The sequence below is a fragment of the Miniopterus schreibersii genome (genome assembly GCF_964146895.1).
Source record: "Miniopterus schreibersii genome assembly, chromosome: 20".
Lineage (NCBI taxonomy): Eukaryota > Metazoa > Chordata > Mammalia > Chiroptera > Miniopteridae > Miniopterus > Miniopterus schreibersii.
In genome coordinates, this window is record NC_138122.1 from 7,836,596 (window position 1) to 7,846,925 (window position 10,330).

Below are 10,330 nucleotides of genomic sequence, written 5' to 3' on the forward strand. Positions count from 1 at the left end.
CCCTTAAGCAATTTTTTGCTGAATCTATCCTTCCTAGTCTGCCTTCTAAATTTCATTTTCCAAGTAGAATTTGCTACAAAAGAGAGGGAAAAAAACAACAACAGCAATCATCATGTATTCAATTCTTATTAAGTACTTTGTAGGTGTTTCCTGCTTAGACAGTCTAGCGACTATTGTATTGTAGAGGAAGCCCTGTCTGCCTATTATTATGTTACTTACAGGCAGCCACTGACCTGATTACTTGGTTTCTCTGCAGATTTTAGCTCGGTGCCTTGACTACATGGGAGACTCTCAATTATTTATTCAGTTGAGCTAGATTCAATAAATAACACTCTGGAATTAAGAACACACCTCTTTACCAGTTGCAAGTGAGAGCTTTTATCTTTATTACCATAGTAATAAAAATAGCTAAATTCATTGGCCTTAGTAAGGTGCCAAGCACTGTGCCCAGTGTTTCACATTCATTATCTAATGTGACTGTCATAAAAGCCTTACTTTCCCCATGAAGCAGTTACAAAGGGGCAAACCCAGGGTTTGAGCCTGTCCTCAAATCATGAATTAAACAACCTGACTCTACGGTGTGTGCTCTTTGCCACTAGGGTGTGTGCTCTTTACCAAAAATAAAATATATTAAAAATTAATACAATAAATAAAATGAGGAGAAAATCCCCATAACCCATCCCTACACAGCCACATCCACTTTACTACAATTCCATCTCTTTCTCATGAATTTCCACTGTTAAATGTTTGACATATATCCTCCCATATGCTTTTTGCTGTACATATACACATATATGTTACATATATACTATTTGTTTTCAAAACGGTATCATACTTATTACACTGATTTCTATTTATTTATTTTTAACAGTTCTAGACATCTTTCCATATAAGTGTATGTAGCTTCTTATGGGCTGAATTGTGTTCCCCAAAATTCATATGTTGAAGTCCTAACCTCCAGTACCTCAGAATGTGACTGTATGTAGAGATAGGACCTTTGAAGAGGTAATTAAGTTAAAATTAGATCATTAGGGTCCCTGATCCAATACAAGAAGAGAACAGGACACAGACATGTACAGAGGGAAAGCCTGTGAAGACACAGGAAGAAGACTGCTGCAAGCCGAGAGTCCTCAGAAGAAACCAAGCCTACTGACACCTTGACCTTGGACTTCCAGCCTCCAGAGCTGTGAGAAAATTGCTTCCGGCACCAAGTCTGTGGTACTAGCTACAAAAACCCTAGAAAACAAACAGCTTTACTGCATTGCTTTTTAACTGCCACATAGAATTCCACTTTATAAGGGTACCATAATTGCTTTAATTAGTTCCCTTTTCAATAGGAATATAAGGCTCACCCTCCTTTCTTCTTTTCTTTCTTCCTTTCAGTTACAAATAATGCTGTAATAAACATGCCTAGGTATAATCTTGCACATTTATGGGTGAGTGTTTCTATAAATTAGATTCATCACAGAAGAATTCTCATGTCAAATAAGAAGCACGTTTTCCAAGTCAGTGCATATAGCCTGGGAGCTTTAAGTTTTGCATGCATGCAGTTTTTTAATTCATCACCATTCTTTTCTGTGCTAAATCTCTTTTATGTTACCTGTTTCAATGTTTGGATTGCACTTGACCTTTTTCATAGAGAGGGAGCTAAAGAGAGAGAAATAGAACGAATCCCATGAGTAACTCCAGAAAATGAGAGGACCCCTCAATCTTGTAGGAGTCCTGAAGTCTATTCTGTCTCCAGCTTGGGTTGGGGGCTCTCCAACTCTTGAGCTCCCTAACCAATTTCCTAAACTTACAGAGACCATACTAAATGACGTGGGAAGCAATGGGCGGTCATTGCGAAGTCCCTGCAGGCATGGCTGTGGCTGGAGAAAGGTAACAGCCTGGCAGGGCTGGAGAATCCTCCATAGTTGGCTTCAGAGTTCAACATATTAATGCAGATCTTCTCTCTTCTCCTCATTTCTCTTACTTTAAAAAAAAAAAGTCAATACTATGAAATCTCAGAATGCTAGTCCTCCATTGAAAAACCAGACCCCCTACGGCTATGGCTCCACATAATGCCCCAACCTCCTGGGCAGGAATTCAAGCCCCCACAGCCCGGGTCCCGCACCCCTCGGCTCAGGGCCTCTGCTTTAAGCCGCTTCTTCACCACCCTGCAAAGAGGCCTCAGTGACCCCTGCCTGGTGCCTTTACTTAAGCTAATTGTACAGTTTCTCCATTAGACCGTGAGCTTTCTGAGTGCAGATCCTATGCCTCACCTTCCATATTCCTGGACTCCAGGGAGAAAATGATAAATATTGGACAGGGGAAAGGCTGAGAAAAAGAACAAGGCAGACACAGTGCCTGTCTCAAGATTACCTTCCCAGTCCTTTCATACTCCAGCCATCTCCCGTCTAGCTCCAGCCTCCAAATTTGATGTGTCTTTCTCTCGTTTATCTCAATTCCTCCTCCGTGAAACTTTCTGGACTATTCTGCACTATTTTCTTTTTAAGTATATGAACAACCCTCTGAGCTAGACCATGGGCCCTATAAGGGTAAGGACCATTTCTCAGGCTTCTTCCGTGCGCTCCAGAGCTCCACACACAGGCTGCGATATGCTGAACTGAAAACACGGCCCAACAATACATCCATTCTCTCCTGATGCCCAGACAGCCCTCGAACAGAAACTTGGCTGTGAAAAGTTCCTGCGAGAAAGAGGCCTAGGAGGAACCATTCTGTGTCTACCCCTGAATCCTACCAAGCTAGCTGTCCCTTACCAATGGCAGTTTTCTAATCCGCAAAATGGGGCTAATAATAGAACCTACCTCGTCGAACTGCTATGAGGATGCACAACATGTAACATATAAATATTTATAACCTATAAAACCATATGACATATACAACCTGTAAAGACATAACGGTGTCTGGGTGGGATGTAGAAACCCTCCGCTATTAGCAGCAGCGGCCTTGTTATCCCATCCTCCAAAATAGATTCAGGTTTCTTTCCCCAAGGCCCAGTGCAAAGAGAATGCAGTGGTGAGAGCCACCCACTGGGGGGCAGTGCAGAGTTCAAAATGGATTTTGGTGTCTGGGTTTGGGCCTGACAAGTACAGGGAAGAAACAGAAATATTTAAGTATCATTTTCCTGCTCCCTGACATCCAAAGCTACTTTAAAGATCAAGAAAGACTAAGGAAATCCCAGAGGCAGTTTTGGATGTATTGAGATTTCTGAAATATTTATTCTTCTTCCGAGGGCCATCTACATACAGAAGATCAGGTAGGAACGCTTTGGGTGGGAAACTTCCAAAAGGAGTGGAGAAGCATGGAAACTTACAAAGTACAAAGCCAAAAGATTCGTCGCCTTTTGTTTCAGAAGAAGTGACAGACAAAAGCTTTGGAAAATCCCCTTGGAGCTGAAATTTTCAACTTATGGGATCGGTGAGTCTTAGAGCTTGAAAGGGACCATATGGTCCAAAGTCTCATCTAACAAATGAGGAGATGGACACCGAGAGAAGGCAAGTCATTTGCAGAAGGTCACTGGCCCAGGAGTAGCAGAGCCTAGAAATTTGGGTCTACTGATTCCCAAGGCCATGGATGTCCACGCCCCCAGGGCCACATAGAAATAAGTGGTTCTTGAAGGAATAAAAGCCAAGGGACTTACCCAGACATGGTGCCCTGAACTCATGGCAACCAAGAGACTCTCCCAATAAGCAACTATGTATATATCTAATTATCTCAAAAAGCAATCTCTATGGGTCAAACTTTCCCAGGAAGGCAGGGAAAAAAAATAGCAGTGGCCTAAACCGTAGGAGACTCCACTTCAGATAGAGACTGGGCAGCAAGGAGATTTACCCAGGTTGGTTGAGGAAGGTTTTCTTGCCCAGATACAACACATAAACCTGCTCATTCGAAAGACCCTCATTCTCTCACGCCGACTCCAGTCCAGTTGCCTATCCAAAGCAGAGTGTGTTCCGCATTAAAACTGCAGGATTCTTTATGGGTAACATATGGAGCCATAATATCTCGTAACCCAGTGGTATTATCCCTAGAGTTAATAAAACTCCGTTAACATATGTTTCTGCTATTCTCATCCTCAGATATGTGTATTAAATATGTTACACACAATGTATGGTTAATTGAAAGATACAGGGGGTATATTAAAAAACAAATCTGTTTATATGACCTACGCCAAAATACATTTGAAATAACCTACAAATGCTTTCATTCTCATGTATGTGGACTATCTCTCTGTCTTTTCCTCTAATCTATTCTTTTTTTCTTTCGATCCCCCATGTCTCCCTGGGTGCTCTCTTGGTGCCAAGCTAACCACGGAATAGTAAGATTAGAGGTAGGGGGTTGCGATGCCAGGAGCCTAGGCAGTCAGTCCGAGGTGTGGTTGGAAGCGAGGGATAAGAGGAGAAAGGAAAACCTCAGTCATTCCTTCCCTGTGAACCCCAGCAGTGCCATATCTGAGAGCTTCACCCAGAGAAAAACCAAGAATATCCACTTCCCACTCCCCCGTTCTGTGCTCATGTCCATGTGGCCAGGAGCAGCCTAATTATTTACTTCCTTTGCAAAAAAAGGAAGTCATTGAAAGGGAAAACATGAATCTGCGGTTGCCTCTGACACTCCTTTCACTGTCAAGCCCTGTACACGGTTCGTTATCAGGACCAGCTCACGCTTAATCCTATGCATTTGTAGAATTTGTCATTGCCTTCAATCCATGTGCACTGCCCTAGCCTAGGCTTTCCTGGTCTGGAGTCTGGATTTTTGCGGGAGTCTCTTACTTGGTCTTTCTGCCAACAGTCTCCTCCTATCCTAATCATGCTACTCAAGCTCACTAGAGTAGTGAGCTGATTAAAGCTCTTACGCCGCTGTGTATGCTTGCCCCACTACAAGGAATGCCTTTCCTCTTTATCTACTAACAAATCCCATTCATTCTTCACGACCCAGCTCCAGTCTGTGAGGTCTTCCCAGATCCACTGAGAGATACACTGCAACTGCTCTTCTGTAATCCCATAGATCTATATAGATATCTCTATCAAAGAACACAGAGGGTGCCAGGAGAGCACTAAATGGGGCATCTTTCGTCAGACTGGGCACCATTCCTGAAGGAAGGATTGAAGGGGAAGCACTTGGAACCAGAGAGATGGGGACAGGCTATTGACATACTCTAGGTGAGATGTGACGCTGGTCTAAACTGAGGCAGCAGCCCTAGAAAAGAACAGAAGGACCAATTTTAAAGACACTGGGGAGGAGGAGGGGAGGGTGGAATCAAGCCATGTGACTAGATGACCCATGAGATGTGGGGGTCCCTGCCAGGGAGGAGTCTGGGTGAGCACAGGTCTGGGAAAGGTTTAGATATACAGATTCATGAGCCATTGATAAGTCAGTTTTAACTGAAGCAATGGGAGAGCATGTGATCCTCAGGGAAAGTGTGTGAAATGAGCCAAGCAGGACTGGAAGGAGCACCTGTATTTCAGGCCTAGGGAGAAAGAGGGGCTCACGAGGGAAACTGAGCAGAAACAAGCAAAGAGAGAAGAGGGACCCAGCACAGAAGCGGGAAGTAGAGCTACTCAGTGCCTGGTACCTGGTAGATACACAGGTATTTGTGAGACAAATGAGTGAATGACTGTATGTAGATGAACTTAAAACTGAAGACATAGGAAAGGTCTTTCATAGGAACAGGAATACACCTATTATCTCACCCTAACAGAACCTTTGGCGTATTTAAGGAGAGAGGGCTGTTGGAGTTCAGTGGAAGAGCACGAAAATCTGAGGAGAGATGGCTCAAATCCATTCCATGAATGAAGAGAGAACACATTTCCTCAAGGCCCCTTGAAAGAGCCTCGGGGAGACCAAGTCACCCACCAGCCTCACTACCAGTACAGAACCTGCACAAGGAGCCTGCAGATGTGATGCAACATGAGAGCCACACAGGAAACACAGGGAAACAGGACAAGTCAGAGGCACCATGAGGAAACAATCAGAGACTGAAATTCCACGTAGGAACTTTGATTGCATCCTATAAATGAGATTCTTGGAACAATTGGAGAAATTTAAATATGGGCTAGATACCTGATACTCTCAGGGAACTGTCACGGTATGGAGACTGACTTTATTCTTAGGAAATGCACACACAGGTACTTAAAAGTGAAGTGTCAGGACGTCACTTCCAAACAGTTTGACACACACAAAAAAGCCTATGAAAGAGATGAAGCAAACACAGTAAAATAATAATTATAGATTCTAAGTAACGGATATATGATCATCCATTATTTTTTTTCCAGTTTTATATGTCTGATATTTTTCATAATAAAATTTTGGGAAAAGAAATGAGAAATATCACCTCCAGAACCTTGGAGATTCATCTCCCCAAAGCAGTGCTGCAACATTCAGAAAGCAGGCACCGTAGTGACTTCTGAGGAGCTATAGAAAGGTTTGATCCCAGGAAAGTACAAAAAAATGGAGATACCACATTTGCTATTTTTTTCAATGTTGGGAAACTACTATGAGAAGAATAACCTTAACCCACTTATATTTCAACACAGATTGGGAAATAAACTATGAAAATTCCTTGAGCATTCTTGGGCCTATGTCACTTACTCCTGGTTCAAAGTCATAACCAGCAGGCATCCACTGCGCACTCGCTACGTGCTGGGCAAGATGCTAAACACATCAGCCCACTGAACTCACAGAATAACGGCATGAGGTATTATTGTTTCCCCTTTTGTAGATAAAGCAGCGGAAACTGGGTCCCCAGTCAAAAGCTTCAGCACCTGTCCGACCGCCCTACCTATTTAGACCTCTCTAGCTCTGGTCCTCACGTCCTTTCTCCCCTTGCCTTTCAGGGCACATGTGGAAACTGAGCCCAACAGTTACCAGCTAGGGGAGCTGCACTAGCTCTTGGGGTTTCCCTACCCCCTGCCCACACCTTTGTAATCTGTTCTTCATTCAACTCTTTCCCCAAATTGTCCTAATTTGAGTGGGCCGTCTACTTCCCGCTGGAATCCTGGCTGATGTGGGGGGTAGGAAACTGGAGAACTTGGAATCCTCCCTAACAGTAAGGTGGGTCAGGAAACAGCCCCAGTTGGTGGAGAAGGCAGCCCCTGGAAAAAGAAAAGCAAATTGGCAAAAGTCTGGGCATGGTAAAGCCACTTGGAGAACAATTTGGAAAAAGCTCACAATCAAGTTGAAGGTGCTCACACCTATGGCCCCAAAACTTCACCCCTAACAGCCCTCATATAATGCATGCCCTGGAAAACACGTACAGAATTTCACAGTAGAACTGTTTGTATTAGCAAAATTCTGAGAACAACCTAAATGTCAATCATTCATCTCCAAATAGTGAAATAATATCCCAGACTGAAAAACAAGTGAACTAGAACTACGTGTATCCACAGGAATGATTCCACCAGATGTAGCGTTAAACAAAGAAAGTAAATTGCAGAGAAACACAGGAAATATGCAGGTATACGCAGGAGCCGCCCTGCATGTGTAGTTGGAATGCACGCAAAGCAAAATACGCATTGTTTAGGGATCCAGATATATGTAGAGAAAGAATAAAGGAATGTCTAGGGGTGGTAAACAGCAAATTCAAGATGACGATTACCCCTGCAGAGGAGGGAGAGGCTTCCACAGGGGCCTTCAGCTCTATTAGTGATGTATTTCTCGTGCTGCGTGATTAATAAAATAAAGCACCTAGGCGTTATTTTATTATTCCTTGTTCCTTCTGCATGTCCTAAATATTTAATCACTATTTTAATGATAAGAAAGGGAAAAAACTTCTGGAGGTTTCCAGGAAAGATAAAGAGCCACAGGGGTTGCTGGACTCCACTGCCAGAGTCTCCTCACTTCCTGTAATTCCTTTCTGCCCTTTGACACTCAAAGTAGCTCAAACCACTCAAGGTTTCCAGGGCCTCCGAACTCCAGGTCCATGTGGTAGCAGGGTCATTCCAAAAGCCAAATGCCAGCCCTAAGAACCTCAGAAGAAGCTCCCCTGGGGAACAGACAAGAAAGCAGTTGAGTAGATAGATTTCCTACTAGGAGAGATTTTAGGGAACAGGGCCTGTTTGGGTTGTGTTAACAGGCCCTTTGGAAATCACAAAACATTGCCTCAAGAGCATGCTCCTAGGTCATTCCAAGGAATCTCCCAGGGAAAAGGAAATGACCAGGTTATTGTCTCCCTGCCTTACCAAGAGGTTGACAAGACCCCCTAAACTGCAGCGGAGCAGTAAGAGCCTAGCTCTGGAAGGAAGCAAACTCGAGCTTGAATCCTGGGCCCCGCCACTAGCCAGGGCAGCTTTGCACAAGTCGCTTCACATTTTGAAACCCTGGTTGCATTCTGGGTTGATCAATCCTCGGAGGATGGTTGTGAAGACCAGATGGGACCGTGTTTGCACAACTGGAACAGGGTCCGCCAAGGGCGGGGTCCTCAGGGCCCCGGAGAAGACGGGCTCTGGCATCCCTCCTGGTCTGCTGCACGTTCCCAGGGAAGCCTCCACCTTGGAACCCTCCCCGACAGGTGACTGTGTCCCAGGCCCCTGGCCAGGTGCTGAGTGTAACGCCTGCCTGGCTGCCTGGGGCACTGCAAACAGTCCAAGGAGGGCCCTTCAAGAGGCCACGACATTCTCCAGAACATTTCCTTACCCTTCCCAAAGGCTCTTTCCTCAAAATCCTCAACACCAGCACCAGCAGGTCAGGAATACCTGTTGGATGCCCCGTGGTAGAAGTGACAAGACCGCCCGCAGAGACTAGAAGCCCAGTCCCATGAGGTCACCTGGACAGGTGGTCACAAGCCCGAGAAAGCAGTGGCCTAAGCCCCTGTTCATATTGTGGGGTTCTGTGGCCCCAGGAAGGGGCGGGGGAGAGGAGGTGGGAAGGACGGCCTGTAACAATGTAAGGATGTGACTAAAGTCTCATCAGCCCCCCAACATGACAGCATTTTCTCTGCGCTCCCAAATCGGATTCCTCTTGAGGAGGTTCCCTTCCCTTGTTCTCCCCGTCTCGCCCTTCCTTTCTGCCAAAGTCACTCTCCTTGGGAAACACGCCGTTCTGTCTCTCCTTAGGAATGCCCTGGAAGCCAGGGGCTCTTATCTCCCTCAGCAACACTCTGGCCAGTGCTTGGAATGTGATTTACGTTACTGACCAAACACAGAACAAACACGCAAGGGCTGCCGGACGAGCCCGGGGAAGCTGGGCCCTGAGTGCCCGGAGCAGTGGAGCCCCTGTCGGGAGCAGCGACGATGTCACTGCGGTCCTCTGGGCACCCTGGGCTGGGGCGATGTGGTGGCATCTGGAGAGCTTGGAGGGGGAGACGTTCGGCTCCTCTGGGACTCGTTGCTAGGACTGCAGGCCTGAGGGCTGACTCACCCAACGGGGCTGGGTGCAAGCCAGGGAGCCACGGAAAGACTTTCTGGGTCACACACACTGCCACTGGCCCTGCCAGCTCAGCCTGCTGGGGACCAGCCAGGGCTCGCTGGGCAGGGGGAGCATGGCCCAGGGAGTCAAGGCCTTTTGACCATGATTGAGGCTTTTTCTCTTCTGGGACAGAAATGCATTCCTCTCCTGAGGATGAATTACAAAGCAAAGTGTTCCTGCCTCTCTTCAAAGGCCAGTGAGGTTAGGAAACTGCTCCTTTCTTCTCCTGAAAGCTTGAAAACCAGGGAGGCTTGTCTGCTCTAGGGGCTTCAGCTGCTACCCCCTTACCTCACCTGGAGGTCCCCTGAGGTGGGACCCAGCCTCCTCTCCTGCCTCTTGTATTTGCTGCCACATAATAAGAAATATAGATATTGATTATATATAATGATATCTGCCCCCTCCTTCCTGACAAAGAACTCTTAAAACCCTTGGAATCTCCTGGGTGATAGAAGTGACTTTTGTTCTAATGAGGTGACTCTTGGTGAGCTCCTGGTGGCCCCTGGATTGGAGCCAATCACCAGAAAGACCAAGCCGTGATTAGAAACCTGGAACTTTCAGCCCCACCATCCTCTGGGGAGGGAAGGGGGCTGGAGATTATGTTAACAATCCATCATGCCTGCTGAGGAAGCCTCCATAAAAATCCCTAAACTGCAGGGCTTGGAGAGCTCCAGACTGACTGGGGCACACATCTGAGTGCAGGGAGGGTGACATGGCCCAGCTCCGCAGGGACAGAGCTGCTGCACTCAGAACCCTTCCGGTCCTCGCCCACGTACCTCTTCACTGGGCTGCTCACCTGTATCCTTTATCGTAGCCTTTATAATAAACCAAAAAACATAAATGTTTCCCTGAGTGTTGTGAGCCATTTCAGCAAATTACCAACCCTGAGGGGGACCATGGTAACCCTCAACTCTGTAGCTAAGACTGTCAG